The sequence below is a fragment of the Monodelphis domestica genome, chromosome 1, assembly GCF_027887165.1.
Source record: "Monodelphis domestica isolate mMonDom1 chromosome 1, mMonDom1.pri, whole genome shotgun sequence".
Taxonomy (NCBI): Eukaryota; Metazoa; Chordata; class Mammalia; order Didelphimorphia; family Didelphidae; genus Monodelphis; species Monodelphis domestica.
This window is the reverse complement of record NC_077227.1, coordinates 393,252,274-393,270,544: the sequence shown is the minus strand read 5'-3', so window position 1 is coordinate 393,270,544 and position 18,271 is coordinate 393,252,274. Positions and strand designations below refer to the sequence as shown.

Genomic DNA, 18,271 nt, shown 5'->3' with positions numbered 1-18,271 from the left:
TCTGTGCTGATGGATTGTCTATTCAATTGCATCTCATAGTTTCAATAATAGATATTCTTCACCCTCTCAGTTTTTCTTCTATGGATGAAAAAAACTTTTTTGAGTGATTATGTATCTCATCTAGGAAGATCTGCAATGCATTCAGTAAATATCATTCCCAAACAAAGAGTATCTAGAATATATCCCTGTCTATTGGAGATCCATCTTTGCTTTGGACTCTGCTGGAACTTTTCCATGATGGTCATATACATCTTTAGTGAGCCATACATCTCCCTAGACTATGCCTTGATTATTCATAAAGATGAGAGGGTGGTTGGACAAGGTTTTCTTTTCCATCCATATATATATATATATACTTCTGTCTCAAAGTCCATTGATATAGGACTCTCTCCTTATTGATGAGGATGAAGGCTCTACCTTATATGAGGGGAAGGTGGAATCACCAAGAGATGAGAGTTTCAGTTCTCAAAGCAATCTCCCTTTGGGGACTCTTCAAGCAGGATCAAATTCAAGAGATCTTGGCTTCCAGCTTTAAGAGAGAAGATGGAAGAGGCCAGCTCCACTTTACACTGCTGAAGAAAAAGACTCTGGGAAGACATAAGTGGAGCTGATAGTGTCTATCATGTTGCTACTCCCAGGTTGCTACTCCACAGACTTCTGGGAGTTTCCCCTTGGGTGACATCCAGGATGCTCTCTTGATTGAGCCAAGTTACCTTGCTCTCAATGAGATAGTGCCTTAGTCTGTATTTACTCATCTATATTATTCTTCTCGGATTTCTATTTTGCTATGATTTGGATAAATGGGCTTCTTTGCTATTCACTATATGGGTTCTTTGTGAAATGGTATTTGGTGGGAAAGGAGTCATGTCTTGGAGATAGAGTGTGGAGTCTTTCTTCTCCCTCTCAAATGACAAAGTGATCAAAAGCTAGTGCAAACCTAATCATATCCCTTAAACAAATAATATTTCAGGGAACAAAAAGATCTCTTTCTAGACCAGTACCCCCTTTCTCAGAGGAAAGCAGAGGGGTGGTCCCAACCTCCTGCTTCCTTTCATGGTAGGAATGAAAGTTTTCCTTGGAGAAAGGTTGGGGGAGAAGAAAGTAGATATCTAATCTGACTCCTTTCCAGTCACCCAAAGACAGTGCCCTGGCCATACACAGAGCCTCATGATACATGTGGGGCCCACTCCTGTCACCTTTAAGATTTAAGGTAAGAAAACGAACCCCTAAAAGAAAGGGAAATGGGATATGAAACTTGGGTGAGTTCCCCAAGATTAGAATGAATTGGTTGTAATTTGTTTTATTAGAAGGAATATATACCACTAAGATTGTAATGCCATTTGAGTAGCTAATAATTTTCTCATTGCCCATATTTTCCTTTAGATAGGATGATAGACTGTTAGAGCTGGTAAGAAAGACCCTTAGAAACCATCTAGTCTGGTAGAGTGGGAAAAGCAATAGCCTCGGAGGACAGCCAAGATCTAACTATGTTACTAGGAGGGAAAAGTTTAGAATGGAAAGAAAGTCATAAATGATAGATCTAGAGCTGACAGGGATCTGAGAGATCACTGGTCCAATCCTTTCATTTTCTAGGTGAGGAAAATGAGGCCCAAAGAGGTTGTGACTAACCCAGGCTCATCTGGTTGTAAGATTTTGCTCAGGCAGCTGCCCTTCCTCTTCATTTCTGCCTCTTTGAACCCTTAGCTCCCTGTAAGACTTAGCTCAAATGCCTCCTTCAGGAGACCTTCCTTTCCTGACTTCCCAAGATATAAGCACTCCTTATAACTTTGTTTTTATTTTATATATATATATATATATACATATATATATACATATATAATCTGATTATCTATGTACATGTTGCTTCCTTTCCCAATTGCCACTCCTCCTCTGCTATGCCAATAGAAAGTCATTTCCTTGAGGATAGAAATTGTTTCTCTTTTGATTTTATATCCCCCAACATGGGGTAGCTCAAAATAGGCATTCAGGATCATTTTATTACCTGATTACTATGTACCAAGTTGTTGGAAGGGTTTCTATAGGCCATGTCGGTCAACCCCCTCATTTTATAAATAAGGAAACTGAGTCTAAGGAGTTCCTTGTCCAAGGTCACACAGCTGGTCAGGATCTGAGATGGAATTTGAACCCAGGATCTTTATGACCCAAATCCTGAACTTAATAAATGCTTGTTGTTGTTTGATTAATTAATTGATTAAAACATGATCAAGGTATGGTTGATGAGAATCACAGGATCAATCTATCAACAAACATTTATTAAGCAGCCCCTCTTGACTTGGGGATCCCCCCAAAAAGCAAACCACTCTGAGTTGGAGGACATTACAATCTTGATTGGGGGGAGGGGAGGGATGTGAACTGACAACAAATAGATCATAGGTTTATTTAGGAGGAGGAAAGGAACCTAGAGGCCACCTACCCCTACCCCCTCTTTTTCCAGATGAGGAATCTGAGGCCGAGAGAAATAATCTGAGACTGAGTTTCCAGACAGTGTTTTCTCATTCCAGCAAGCCTGGACCCCTCTCTGTGACTCCCCTCCCTCCGGGCCGAGACCTCGGGAGCAGCAGAGGTCTTGGGTCCCGTCACACTCCATGCGAAGTCCTTTCAATGGAGTTTGGAAACTTTAGGCTGCTTCCTCCCGATTGGGCTCCCGAGACTAAAGAACCTGAGGAAATCATTAACTTCCCAGGGCACTGCTGGGAGCTGTGACCTTTTCCGATCTCATTGGGAGGGGGAGGGGAGCCCCACCCTCCTGCGAGCTGGGTGGGGAGAGGCTGCTCCGGGAACAGGTGTTTCCAGGAGTCTCTCCGTTCATCCCGGGTGCAGGTACCTGCCGCCGCCGAGGTAGTGTCCCAGCTCCCGCCCCGTATTATTTCTCCCTCCTTCGTCCTTCAGCTTGTTCTTTTTAAAACAAGGTGTGTGTTGGGGGGTGGGGGTGGGGGCTTTTATGCAAAGAAACTTCAATTTATTAAAATATGAAATTCACATCTGAAATTTCAATAGCGCATTAAGTCTGCAGAATCAAGTTGCTGTGGCAACCTTCACTCCCGCTCCTCGCTCGGGGTGACAAAGGGGCCTTTTGTTACGTGGAGAGCGCTGGGCTGGGCATTGGGACATCCTATTCAGCCAATCCACACAAAGGAAACATACTTCCCCCTTGGCAGGCTGGGCCCGGAGCATGCTATATGATTGCCTGTGCCTTTAATAATGCTTCCCCGCTAATGCTGGGAAAATGAGCTGCCTATTGTTAGCTGCTTTAAACCGAAGTTTCTTCTCGGCACTTAGTGGGAGGACAGAGCCCTTGATCGTCCTGCATTTGCTCTTGTAATGGAAAACTGCTATTGTGATGTGGACTTTTCGGGGAGGGCCCAGTTAAGCAATCTTAATTGAATCTCCTAAACTTTATTAACATTTCAAGTTTAACAGGGAGGGAGCAGACCTGCCTTACGATTTCAACCTGGGCACTGGGTTATTTTTGCTGTGGGGAGAAGGAAGGTAGGCTGCCCTTTCCAAAATAGAGCACAGGAGTCTAGGAAGGGACTGGATGGGGGATCAAAGGAGTTAGGCTTGGAAGGGGACCCTGAAGGCCACAGAGCCTTACTCATCCCCTCAAATTACACTCCACGCAAAGTCCTTTTAGTGGAGTTTAGAACTTTAGGCTGAGGAAACTGAGAAGTGGCTCTGTGGAATCGGGGTCAGAGCTGGAATTTGAACCCAAGTCTTCAAATTCCAAAGCCAGCACACTTTCCATTGTACACTACAAACATTTGAGGGACCAATGTAGAATCCTAAGATTTAGACCTAGGAGAGACATTAGAGACAATGTAATTCAAATCTCTTTAAAGATGAAGAAATGAAGACCCAGAAAGGGGATAGAGTCTAAAGTGTAGGCATGGTGTGGGAAGAAAATTGGATTTGGAATTTGAGGACTAGTGTATAAATCCTGATTGAGCTACCTGCCTCTCTCCTCCTCCTTTTCCTGATCTATAAATCAGAGAATTAGAATGATTATGTCTAAGATCTCTTCCAGTTCTAAGGCCATGGACTGGAGACCCAAATTTGAATTCCAGCCCATTTACTGTGTTTTTGGAACCCTAAATTTGCACCTGTCCTTCAGGACTTGCTTTAAGGGAAATCCTAGACTGATCTAGTCTTTGACTGAACAATGGATCACCAAGCATCCATTTACTATTCTGAATAGGAGTGATAGAAATGCTCAAAACCTCAATCACCCTTTTTGTTTTAGAAGTTTCCCCAGTCATATTGGAGATCTCCTCCCAGGTGGACTAGCACCTGGCTCCTTGGGGACTCCTCATTTCCTAGTGTCCTTTGTAAAGCTAATAAATCATAATTTCCTGCCCTTTATTCCCCCAACTGGTATATAAGATCCCCAAGTTCTATTGCTCTTTGGAAAATCATCTTTGGCTGTGTATTTTCCCAGAGACACTGTTCCCAGAGTCCCAGAGCTTTGACTCTAGGTGGTATTAAGCATTTGACTCTGTGTGGTGGCAGAATCTTGAGCACTGTCTCTTGTCCTGATTAAAGATTTGATCTTTCTAACTACTTTAGTGGTCCTGTGTTTTTCAAGGTCAACAAGCCCTTCCACTTATTGTCTACCTGACTTGGGGCAGTGTCTGGGTCCCAGTTTCCTTATCTATAAAAGGAAGTTGTCCTAGATCAATGGTGTCAAACTCAAATAGAAATGGGGTCACCAAGTTGTCCATTAGCATCCCTGTGGGACAGGTCACATATTGATTTGGAGTACTCACTGCTAGGTGGTACAAAGAATAGGATGCTAGGCCTGGAGTCAAGAAGACTCATCTTCCTGAGTTCAAATCTGGCCTTAGTCACTTATTAATTATGTGATATGGGCAAGTCCCTTACCCCTGTTTGCCAACATTTCTGTATCTATAAAATGAACTGGAGAAGGAAATGGGAAATCATTCTTTGTTTGCCAAGAAAACTCTAAATGGGGTCATGAAGAGTCAGACACAACTGAAAAATCAACTGAACAAAATAGCACCAATACCAACAACATGAATTTTTTATTAACACGTTAAGCAAGATAGAAACTGCACTTTAATCTAGTTTGACCACAGGGGAAAGGGTTGTGGCTGTAGCCTTGGGTTTGATTTCTCTGACTAGCATGGGATTCAGGGCTTCCCCTGGATACCCCAGAACTCGAGGGGAATCATAGGCTCTTTTCCCTTGTATTCCTACAGTGCCAAAAGGTGACTTTGAACTGAGAACAACACTCCCTTTGGCCTCTATAGATAGCACCTCCCAGTTCTTTTCTGATAATCATCCATTTGTATTTAAGATATCTAATCAAACCCTGAACTGCACAGGTCACCCCTTCTGTCTTTGAAGCATAACACATCACCCCATCAACCCATCTCTGGTCACCAAGTCCCTGTTGTCAAAAAGGTATAAGAATCCAAAATCCCATCTCTTTTAGAAGGTGGTATCTCCTCTGCACTTGCCTTCTAGTCTTTCAACTCAATAATTCAACTTGCATTCAACTTCATAAATTTCCCTGTTTTTAAGATAATTATTGGAGCCGTCCATTCTTGAAGAGAGCACCCTTTCTTGGCCCTGATTTTATCTCCAGCTCTCTCACAACATGACCTAGATGGCCTCCAAATTCCCTTCCAAGTCTATATACCAGTTCCATGATTCTAAGCAATTTGCCTCATCACTAGATTTGATCAAAGTCACCAGATCTTCTGACTGCAAAGCATTCTAGATCCAGTCCTCTTTCCTAGTGTCTTCCTGCTGCCCCTTGATGGATCCTTTTGGAGGACAGGTGGCTGGTTCTTTTCTTTTTTTTTAAACCCTTACCTTCAGTCTTGGAGTCAGTACTGTGTATTGGTTCCAAGGCAGAAGATCAGTAAGGGCTAGGCAATGGGGGTCAAGTGACTTGCCCAGGGTCACACAGCTGGGAAGTGTCTGAGGCCAGATTTGAACCTAGGACCTCCAGTCTCTAGGTCTGGCTCTCAATCTACTGAGCCACCCAGCTGCTCCCAGGTGGCTGGTTCTACTCCAGATTCTATAGTAAAGTATGAAACGTTGTCTCATCCAAAGATAAGCTGTATTTGGGTTATGGGTCCAGCTCTACCTTTGAATTCACCGAAACTGACTTGAGCTCTTCTTGCAGAGTCAACAGGGCTTTATAGTTAACAGTAATATTTTTTTTCTTCTAAGCAAACATACCAGGAAAAAAAGTTAGGGAAACTGATATTGCATAATAATTATTAATTATATTATAATATAATAAGAATTAGAACACTATATCCAGTGGCTACAGTAATGTAAATTATCATAAGGCTAGAAGTCAGCAGTATAGTATAATGGATAGAGTGTAGGGATCCAGGAAGACTTCGTTTGAATCCTACTTTAGACACTGTGTGATCCTGGGTGAGTCACTTATCCTCTCTGAGCCTCAATTTCCTCAGCTATAAAATGAAAGGGTGAGCTTGGATAGTCTCTCAAGTCCCTTCTGACTCTAAGTCTATTCTTTTTTAATCCAGTGATTGAACTCAATTTAAAAGACAGATTGTGAAATATACCTCCTTCTCTGTGGAAAGGTCAGGGACTGTATTATAGTTACTTATGAAATCAGATGTGATTGGCAGTGTTGGCTGGTTTTGCTTATTTCTCTTTGGAGGAGTAGAATGGAAAATCTGGTATTAAAAAACCAAAAGCATTAATAAAATCTATTTTAAGAGAAAGTATTCATTTGTAATGTAGATCTCCTTAATCTCCTGGTGAAGAAATACATATAATGCATACTTAAACATTTGAGAGTCATTGAAGAAGTTATGGTCTATTAACAGGGGATAGGGAATGGGCCTGCCACTTCATTGCTTTAGGGAGCTTCCAGAGAGGAAACTCCCTTTCCCAAATGTAAAGTCAGCACCTTCTCTGCAACTGAGACTTAGAGAAATTACCTGAAATCCTGAAATGATAAACCTTGCTCAGTGTCATATAGCCAGCATGACAACAACAAATCGTTGAAGAAGAAATTGCCTGGAGACATTGAGGAATTATTTGAATTGCCAACTACCACATAACCAGGAGTGTCAGAGGTCTCCCTAACTCCAAGACCAACTCTCTTATCAAATGCGCCACTACATACATTAAACATGTTTTCCATTTCCTTCTCCAGTGCAATTTTACAGATGAGGAAACTGAGGCAAATGGGATTAAGTGATTTGCCCAGGGTTATACAGCTAGGAAGTGTCTGAGATCAGATTTGAACTCAGGTCCTCCTGACTCCAGGACTAGCACAGAGTCATCTAGCTGTCCATTTTTAAAAAAATATAGAATATGATATTTATTTTGTTGTTGTTTAATAAGTGCACTGAATATTTTTGTAAAGGATGACTATTTGAAATGGCCAGGCCAACCCTATGTTGCAGCACCATAGATGGGAAGAATGGTATGGGGATTTGGTAGGAGAATTCTGAAACTGAATTTGGGGAGGGTCTGGAACCTCTTAGCTGCACTAGATCCATGCACATTGAATGAAAGGCTAAAAAGCATTTATGTACTAGGTGTGTGCTAAGGATGCTCTTACAAAAGGGAGACAATCCTTGTCCTCAGGAAGCTTATATTCTAAGAGGGAAAAAATTCCATAGAGAGGAGTGGTAGCTGGGAAGAAGTTTGTTAGGGAGACCCAGCAGGAAATAATCAGGTATCAGCCATTTAGCTCTGGTTCATCCTTTTTAGAAGTAATATTCCCAGGGCAGGGGATAAAAGGGAGACAGGAAGATGGCAAGATGTCTAGAGTGGGTGGATCCGAAACATGGTCTGGTTTGAGGCTGGCTAACTATATTATACTATTCTGTACTGTATTGTATTAACTTCCTGCAAGAAGCCAAAATTTAGGACAATGGGGAAGATGAGGAGACACAGGAAACTGGCTTTGAGGCCAGCTATTGGGCTGAAGATTCGAAGTCAAGGAAAGGAATAGATGTATGTTCTGCAGCTCAAGCAACACAGGGGCTGAGAAAGGAAGCAGTCAGGTCACTATCAGGGAGGAAAACTGGGAATAAGGGTAAGAATGAAGGAAGGGAGCTGGTATGCCTGAAACCTCCTACTTCCAACATTATGTCAAGTTCAGGAACCATCTGGTTGCTGAGTAGATAATTGGGTGACTCTCAGATTCTAGGAAAGCCAGAGACAAGCCCAGGATGCAAGCTTTCAGGTCCAAAGGCTTATTGGTGGGTTAACACCAGCATCATCTCTGGATGCAGAGCCATAGGCATTTCAATAAGGACCACTCTGGTTTGATCTTTTTATTTTAAGCCCTTACCTTCTTTCTGAGAATCAATACTATGTATTGGTTCCAAGGCAGAAGGGTAGTAAGGGCTAGGCAGTGGGAGTTAAGTGACTTGCCCAGGGTCACACAGCTGGGACATGTCTCAGGTCAGATTTGAACTCAGGACCTCTTGTCTCTGGGTCTGGCTCTTAATCTACTAAGCCAGCAAACTGCCCCCAATTTGATTTGATCTATAAAGAAGAGTGGAGAGCTTGACTTAGGGAACTGTGTGAAGCCTAACTCTACCCTTTCCCTCCTTGAACAACTTGAAAGAAAGGCCAGGGAGTTCAGCCTGATAGATCACTGTAGACTTTGGGTTTTGAACTCAGGTCCCATGATTCCAAGTTCATCTGTCTTCTACCCTACACATTAACATGAGTGCCAATACCCTTGATCCTGGAACACAATAGTTGGTGTGCGAACCACCCTTTGACAATAAACAGACATTTATATAGTACTTTAACATTTACAAAATGCTTTCCATTATCCTATCTGAGCCTTGGAAAATCCCATAAGAAATGACCTCTATAGAAATTATTATCCCTATTTTATAGGTGAAGAAACTGAGGCTTTAGTGGGTAAAAAATGCCTTGCCTCTGAATGGATTTGAACATCAGTTTTCTTGGTATGTATCGTGCACATGTTACCATGCCAAGGTTGAGTCTCTACCCATTCCCCTCAATTGCTGGCATTATACCCTCCTCTTTCGGTATCCTTGAAAGATTCAGAAATGCTTTATCAGCTCTGGTCCTGATTAATCTCTCTGCCACCTCTCAGCAGCCAGGTAGCAACCAGCAGGAATCTCTCTTTGCCTCTCACACTTGTCAACAGTACAGGTTCCAATTCTTGTATAGTGAATGACGTAATGTGTTGACAAATTCTGTTTTTTTCCTGTCAAGAATTTAATGGGACTCTAAGGCAAAGTGACAGGTGGTTAAATAGCAGCATTTATAAGCATGTCAAAAAGATTTTCCTTTTTTTCCCCCTTCTTTTTGAACCAAAAACTCCAGGCCCAAAAGAAGCCAACTGCTATCTGCTGCACAGAGACAGAGGCCAGTGTGATTTAGATGGAGGGACACAAGACCTCAAACACATAAAACAGATTGGCACTCAATCTGGTTCCTTCTGACTTTGGACCCTTGAGCTCCTCATAGTTGGGGGCTTGAAAATGAACTCTAGGAAATCTACCTGTGGTGTAGACTCAATCTCTGTGACAGATCCTGAACAGTAGAGTTACCAACAGATCATGGTTTCATTCATTTGTTGGGCATTTTTTAAAAAGTTCATTTATTTAATTAATTAGTTTAGAATATTTTTCCATGGTTACATGATTCATGTTCTTTCCTTCTCCTCCTCCCACCCCTCTCCTGAAGCAAATGAGCAATTCCACTGGGTTTTACATGTATTGTTGATCAAGACCTATTTCCATATTGTTGATATTTGCAATAGTGATTTCCCCAGTCATATCCCCATTGCCCCATGTGATCAAGCAGTTGTTTTTCTTCTGTTTTACTCCCACAGTTCTTCCTCTGGATGTGGATAGTGTTCTTTCTCATAAGTCCCTCTGGATTGTCCTGGATCATTGCATTGCTGCTAGTAGAGAAGTCCATTACATTCGATTGTACCACAGTGTATCAGTCTCTGTGTACAATGTTCTCCTGGTTCTGCTCCTCTCACTCTGCATCACTTCCTGGAGGTTGTTCCAGTCTCCATGGAATTCCTCCCCTTTATTATTCCTTTTAGCATAATAGTATTCCATCACCAACATATACCACAATTTGTTCAGCCATTCCCCAATTGAAGGGCATCCCCTCATTTTCCAATTTTTTGGCCACCACAAAGAGCGCAACTCTAAATATTTTTGCACATATATTTTTCCTTTTGTCTCGTTGGGGTATGTTGGACATTTTGGTAAATATTGACAATAATAAATCTGGGGAAACAGGAAGGAAGTAGAATCAGTACAGTTGAGACACAGGGCACAATAGCCTCAATGGTACTCCTGGACAAGCCTGCTTAGGCTACATTTGTTGCAGGACATATAGAGCATTAGAGCAGAAAGAATATGTTGGGGAGAGAAAACAGACCACATCATCCATGGAGGAAATTTGATAGGGTAGAAAGTGTGCTGGTTTTGAAATCAGAGAATTGTGAGTTTGAATTCCAGCTCTGTCCTTTAATAGCTTTGTGTCTTTAGAAGGAAGAGAGAAAACAGGAATTTATATTAAGCACCTATTATTATGTGCCCTGGCATTGTGATGTCACTTTCACTCTCTGAGATTCAGTTTTCCTGTCTATAAAATGAAGGGGTTTGACTCAGTGACCTCTAAAGTCTTTCAGTGGTCTTCTCCCCAGTGTCCATTACCAACAGAGGATGGACTGGAGTGAGCTGAACTAAACCCAGGAGAGACAGGAAACTGGACTCCTTCCCAGGGTGAAGAAGTTGCTACAAAGTCTCATATAGCATGGATACTGTGAAACCACACAGTACTTCTACATAGACTATTTATTTCCCATGCCTCAGACATACTTCCCATCTTCCAAGGATCCTTTCTTTGAGAGCTCTCTTCTGTAAAGCCTTTTCTAAGTAGCTATCCCTCTTGCCCCAGTTTTTTTGTTTGTTTGTTTCTTATTCCTCAAAAGATCTTTATTTACCTATCTGGGCACAAATTATAAACATTCCATTGAATAGCTCCTTAAGGCCAGGCATTGTTTGGTTTGGGGCTTTGTATTCCCATCCCTTAGGATGCAGTGATGGTGAACCTTTTAGAGACTCAGTGCCCAAACTGCAACCCTCATGTTGCATGTAAGCCCTCCACCTTACCCCAGACAGGGAAGGGAGGAAGCTCTCCCGTTGGGCTGCTGGGCAGAGGGGTGGGTGATGAGAGAAATGTCCTCAGGTGCTCATAGAGAGGGAGAAGGGAGCAGCCCCCTCCAGCATGGGTGCCATAGGTTTGCCAACACAGGGATAGGGCCTTCCATAAAGTAAGCATTTAATAAATGCTTGGATGGATGAGTGGATGAGCGCATGGATGGAAGGACAGATGGATGAATGACTACTTAAACAAATTGATGAGGAGCCCATTTGCTAAAAAGAAAAATGGTCTGCAAATGTAGGATTTTGTGATTTACATTTTGTAGGATCAACTTCCTTCCCAAAGTATAATATTCCATTAACTATTTTCTTTTAAAAATTATTTTATTTACACTTAAGTTTTATTGATGTTTTTGTCCTTTACCTAACAGTTATTTCCCAATATAGTCCTCACTCACCCAATAAATCTTACCTTGTAACAAAGGAAAAACATTTAAATAAAACCAAGATGCAACCACCACTTCTGACAGAGTATACAACATTTTGCATTAACAATCTCCTACTTCTGCAACAAAGGAGGGAGGCACATGCCCTCTTCCCAGGGCCAAAATTGGTCCTTGAAATGAGGAAACCTTTGACTTGCTTTTAAAGTTCTTTATGTATATGGCATTGTGATCATTGTGGATATTGTTTTCCTGGTTCTCCTATGTTAATCTATGTGTCTTCCATGTTTCTCTGAATTCCACATCTTTATATTTTTTTCACAGCAAACTATTACAATGCATCATGTACCACACACAATTCATCTCTCCATTCCCCATCTGATGAGCCCCTGCTTTGTTTCCAATTCTTTGCTGATGGACAGAAAAAAGTGCCATTATGAATATCTTGGGGTATGTGAATCCTTTCTGTCTCTGAATTCCTAGGGATTTGTGACCATTCATAGGATCTCCGGGTCAAAGATTATAGATTTTAGTTTCTATTGACAAGTGCAGTCTCTGTGGGCTCCTCGCCTCCAAAAACAAAAACAAAAATGAATTTCTGTGACAGCCTCTGTCAGGGTTGTTTTTTTGCCTGGTTTTTTAGTAGGGGGAGGCAAGACAATATGAGACCAGTGGTTTCACTGGCACAAGTAGCCATGTGAAAGAAACTTCCATCACCAAAGAATAGGACCCTAGAGAGTCAGTTAGTGTGCTAAGACTTTAAGTGACTTGCACAGGACCACAAGTGATCAGAGGCAAGACTAGAACCCACATCTGCCTGACTGTGAAACCAGCCCTTTATCCATTGTACCATACTACCTCAGCTTATTCTGACTTTTCAAGGCAACCAATTGTAATTATGTTTTCTAGATGATCCATTCAACCAGCTATAAAGAAGGATAAGGGGAAGCATAAGGGGAATGTGTGCTCCCTTTAGCTGGCACCTCCTAGTTCCCCATCTCAAATCAGATCAATAAATATTTATTAAGTGTCTGTATAGATCATTACCATCATCAACCTCAACCATTCAGACTCAGTCTTAAGGACTAATTTCTGTCTGTGTATTCCTGGTTGAGTAAATGCTCAAGGAGAGAGGGAGACCCCTGAGAGAATGGAGAGACTGCAGAAGAAATGATGCCACAGGTGAGGGAGGGAGAAATATAGATGCCCTTGAGAGAAAAGAGTCTGAGAGAATGGGATAAATAGAGACCTCTTGCAGACTGTAACCTCTAGGGAGAATAGTGATGCCTGAGGTGTAAAGGCCTCTGGGCTGATGGAGAGCCTGGAGGAGTAGAGATGCTGGGGGGAATGAGTTGGAGTAGAGCCCTCTTGGAGATCATCAGCTCCCAGGACCATGGGGAAGCCTAGAGTTTCTGCTATTCTGAGATTGTTGGAAAGGAGCTGGTCCCATTGCCCAAAGATGAATTCTGGCTCCAAATAAGCCACTTAAGCTGCTGTCTGAAGGTGAGGCTCTGGGGATGGCACAGAGCTGGGATCTGCGCTTGAGCAGCTCCGCAGGCTGTTAAAGGGAACTAGGTGGTCCCAGAAACTAGATATATAACCATCCAGAAAGGAAGCCACAGTTTGGTTTTCATCCTAGAAAACCCAGATGCAGAGATATCTTATTCTGACCTGCAAATGCAACTCACTATTTCCTCCTTGGGATGTGGGCATCTCTCTATGCAGTGAAGAACCCTAACAGGATCTTAAGATGCGTTTTAGATACATAGCACAAGGGGAGAGTGGACAGTCCCACTATTCTCTGCCCTGGCTGGACCCCTGGGGGCAGGCAGGCCAGGGGGGAACATATGCTGAACACTGGAACATTCTAATGATCCTCCAAATCACCCCATGTAGGTATTTGCCTCTTCTGCTAATGGGTAGACTTTTTAAATTAAATTTTTTTCAATTACTGGTAGAAACCATTTTTGACAATTGCTTTCTGACATTTTGCCATTCAGTTTCTCTCTCTCCCTCCCTCCCTCCTCTCTGCTTGAGGCAGTAAATAGTCTGCTATAGGTTATATTAGTGCTTTCATGCAATCTGTATTTCTAGTGGGTAGGCATTAACTTCTTCTCTGATCAAAAATGTAAAGCTGGAAGAGACCTACAAATTCATTTCACAGAAGGGGCACTGAGACCCAGAAAGTGAGAGACACAGCTAGGAAGAATAGGAGAGTTTTCTGACTAAAGCTCTGGGTTTAAGACTAGGAATACCTGTGAATTTTATCAACAAAGGGAAAAGAATGCAAATTCAGAACTAAAGAATTACATAAACTCAAAACTGGAAAGGACCTTAAGGGTGATCAAGTCCAACCCTCCCATTTTACAAATGAGGAGACTGAGGTCTGGAGAAAAATGATTGGTCTGAGGTCAGTCAAGTGGCCTGTCCTTATATGCCTTTTATGTTCCTATATTCTCTTTATAAGCTTATCAAGAACCAGAGAAGCAACATCTGAGCAAGTCAGAGGCTGAAAACAGCAGACAAACTGTGTAACTGAGAGATTCCTGAAACTGGAGATTTGTAAGGTTGGAAGAATCTTGATATTTGCATATGCAATTTGGAGATTCCCAGAATGTCCAATTCAAATGCAAAACTCACGTTCATGAATAAGTCATGAGCAGTGACTTGGCTCCTTCTCTCCCCCCCAATTATCATTTCTCCCCCTCCTTGAGTAATCACCAGTCAGCCAGGCTCATCATTTGTTTCTGACAGAGGCAGGTAAAGGTGAGTTCCTCCAGAGTTGAACGTGCTAGTTTTCTTAGCTAAGCATACTCTGTACTCACATTCCAGCTGGAAAGAGGGAGTGAGCTCTACAGATCCGGAGTGCTGGGGCTTGATCCGAATTTTCCAGGATGAAAACGAAATGCCAGCAGCCTTTTCTCCTGTCAGGAGAGGCTCTCAGGGCAATGATAGCTAATCCACCCCCCACTGTGTGCCCCACTCCGGCCAGGACTTTAGGTTCCCCAGGGCTTTGTATCTCCTGCTGATGGCGGAGGCTGAGGCTGTTAGTGTTAGGGGAGAAATCTCTCCCCTGAGTGCATGTGGTGGCTAACTGCTGCCAAAATATATTTACTACAACTCAGAAATGAGAGGTAGAAATCTAGGTTTTACTATGATGTTCAAGCATAGGTTCAGGCCTTAGAGAAAACCTTTAGTCTATTAGGATTCTCACAAGTTCTCTTACAGGCAAAATTACACCAGGGTGACACTTCATTCTTCTCTCCCTTCCTCCCTTCCTTCCTTCTCTCTCTTTCCTTTTCTTTCTTTCCTTCCTTCCTTCCTTCCTTCCTTCCTTCCTTCCTTCCTTCCTTCCTTCCTTCCTTCCTTCCTTCCTTCCTTCCTTCCTTCCTTCCTTCTCTCTTCACTCTTCCCTCCTTAATGCCTTGATTTAATAAACATTTATTGAGCATTTTACAGAGGAGAGAACTGATACCTAGGGAGGTTAAACGACTTGTGCAAGGTCACAAAGCTAAAATTCAAACCTGGGTTATCTGACTAACTAAACATTTAACTAGCACCTTCTACATTCAAAGGACTGTTTGAGGAGATGAAATTTGCACATAGTAAAAAATAAGGGGGAAGGAAAAAAAAAAGCAAGACATAGAATCACTTGAGTGATTAGAGGGTATTTCCTGTGAGATTCCAAGTATGCAGCAAGATGGAGAGAAAATAGCATTGGCTTTGGCCTCAGAGGACCTGAGCTCAAATCTAAATTCTGTCAACTTTTCACCAGTGTGATTTTGAGCCAATCACTTGGCCTTAACTGGTCAAGTTTCCTCTAAGTTTATTCACTGGTTAAATGAGGGGGTTGGACTAGCTTGGGTCAGCCTCCCCATTCCATCCCTTTCAACTATGGAAGCTTAAAGTCGTCCATTTAGCTGGAAGGGATTAAAAAAACTATCTAGTCTCCCCCTGTCTTGGTAATGCTGGTGACTAGTACTTTGGCCCCAAACCAAGTTCCCCTTGGGGTCCTCCCTTACCACTACTACCTAGACCTGGCTGAATTAGAGCCCAGATCGACCTCTCTAGGAACATCTCTCCTAAACAGAAAACTAAAGGTTTACAACCTCCCACTTTGATGGAGAGGATAGAATGCACTTTACAGCTTTGGTGTCACTCAAATAGAAACAGGGGCTACTAAATTATACAGAAGATCTCTGTGGATGCATATTGACTTAGAAAGCCACATATTAACATTATCTATGTTTTATGGTATTTGTACTTATCTTGTCCAATATTTTAATCTGGATTGCTCCACTCAGGAATGCTGCTCACTATCCACCTGGGTGTGGGTTTGACACCACTGCTTTTAAGAGTTTCCAAGCCAAGAGACCACCCTTCCAATGACTTGCCCTGGGACCTTGGGGCAAGGTCTCTTTCTCTCTCATCTTACTCTCCTCATCTGCAAAATAGGAACCCTAATGCTGCCCTACCAACTCTAGGTGGCTTTGGGGAAGGTCCAGTGTAAAGGGTATGAAATAGCTGTGCCAGCTATAGAGGCCAAAGAGATAGGAAGGATTTTTTGTTTGTTTGTGCCTGGATGTAAGAGTGATTTCAGTAGCCCTGTGACACTGGAACACCTCCCACCCCTCCAATATCACTTAGCCTGTTTAGAATGAGCAGGGAGTCCACAATTAAAATGCAAGAGAACTATCTATTATTTGAGCCATATGTCAAATGAATATAGATTGATTGGCTGCCCACCCAAAATGGGGTATCATAAGAATGCTATAATTTGATTGGTATAGAAAGTAATGTCATCCCTTCACTAATAATCAAAACTGATATTTAGATAGATTTTTTATAATTATATATATATATATTTATATATAAAATATTTTATATACGCTATCTCACTTGCTCCTCACAACTACCCTATGAGGTAGGTGCTACTAGTATAATTATCCTTATTTCACAGATGAGCAAATAAATCCAAGCTAAGAGAGGCTAAGTTATTTACTTATGACTATACAACTAGTGAGTATCCGAAGAGGAATTTAGCAACACTAACTCTTCATGGAATCCTAATCCTTTAGGACAGGCTCAATTTCATTTTTGACTTTGTCTTCCCAAGACTTGTGCAGCTAAGTGGTACAGAGGGTAGAGTGCCAGGCCTGGAGTCAGGAACACTTCTTTTTGTGAGTTCAAATTCTATCTCGGGGGCAGTTGGGTGGCTCAGTGGATTGAGAGTCAGGCCTAGAGATGGGAGGTCCTGGGTTCAAATTTGACCTCAGACACTTCTTAGTTGTGTGACCCTGGGCAAGTCACTTAACCCCAATTGCTTAGCCCTTATGGCTTTTCTGCCTTGGAACCAGTATACAATATTGATTCTAAGGTGGAAGATGAGGGTTAAAAAAAGAATCAAATAATTCTATCTCTGATATTTACTAGCTGTGTGATCTTGAGTAAGTCACTTAACCTTTTTTTACATCTGTTTCCTCATCTGTAAAATGATCTAGAAAAAGAAATGACATTCCACTCCAATATCTTTGTCAAGAAAACCCCAAATGGAGTCATGAAGAGTCAGACACAACTGAAACAACTGAATAACAACAACATTCCTAGCATTTAATAAAGTACACAGAACATCCTCAAGATCTTCATGCAATTTAAAATGAGTAAACCTTAAAACCACACTAAGGTTTGGGGGAATTCCCTGTATTTTTGTGGTATAATGGATAGAGAGCTGGACCTGGAGCCACTAAGACCTGGGTTCAGATTTTGCCTCTGACATGTACTATTTGTGTGAACGGGACAATTCATGTATTCTATGTGAGCCTCAGTAGCTTAATTTGTAAAATGGGATCACAATAACTACCAGGTCTATTGTGAGGATCAGATTGAAAAGCATGGCAGACTCTGAAGTGTTATGTAAATGTCATCTATTCTTAAAAATAATATGGGAGGAGCAGTGGGAGACTTGCCAAAGGGTGCCCAGTCTTCAGAACATGTCTACCATTCATTGGGTCTGCTACCAACCCAGGCAGGTCTACTGAGCCTGTTTCTGGAAGCATGTGATAAGGTGCATCAGAGGATCCCTGTGCCCAATTTAGAGCCCATGCAGGCATTTCAGTATTATTTTCCGTCCAGTTACTGTGTGGCAAAGAAAAGCCTTTGAATTAGCTGCCGAGATAGAAAACAGCACCTGGAGAAAAAGCTCCAAAAGAAGACTCCATCTCTCTTTGCAGCGAGCAAGACAGAAACTTCTCTAAGTCTCCAAGTGGGGCAAGACAGAGCCACAGTGGTCTGCTCTCCCCACCTGAGCCCTTGAACACATGCCATTCATTGCTCTTTCTTCTTGTATTTATTTCTTCCTGCTTCAGAATGAATGAGTATTAAAAGGGAAATTGACTGGGCTGTTACCCTGTGTTCTTTGATAGACCAGAAAAGCAACTAGAGGTCCAGCCGCTGAGCCCTGGGAAGCTGCCAACCCGAGAGAGCACTTTGCTTGACCCGGCTCAGTGGTGGATCAGACCTGCAGCTGAGATGCCATGTTCTGCCTGCAAGCAAGGAAGTGCCCTTCGGTCAATTAGACCGCACCCAGAGGCGAACTTGGTGAAGGGAGACTATTTATACTGGGCCACGGTTAAGCTTGAGTTCTCTCAAGGAGAGAGATTGAACCTTCAGTTTGGG

The 18,271-nt window shown here is 42.3% G+C and overlaps 1 long non-coding RNA gene across 1 annotated transcript; it reads left to right on the top strand.

Annotated features, from left to right (window-relative positions):
* Positions 1-3,096: 3,096 nt before the first annotated feature.
* On the top strand, positions 3,097-14,555 carry LOC103102356 (uncharacterized). The gene is made up of 3 exons (XR_457955.3): positions 3,097-3,386; positions 11,921-12,046; positions 14,064-14,555. It is a non-coding gene; the product is annotated as an uncharacterized LOC103102356 (long non-coding RNA).
* Positions 14,556-18,271: the final 3,716 nt, after the last annotated feature.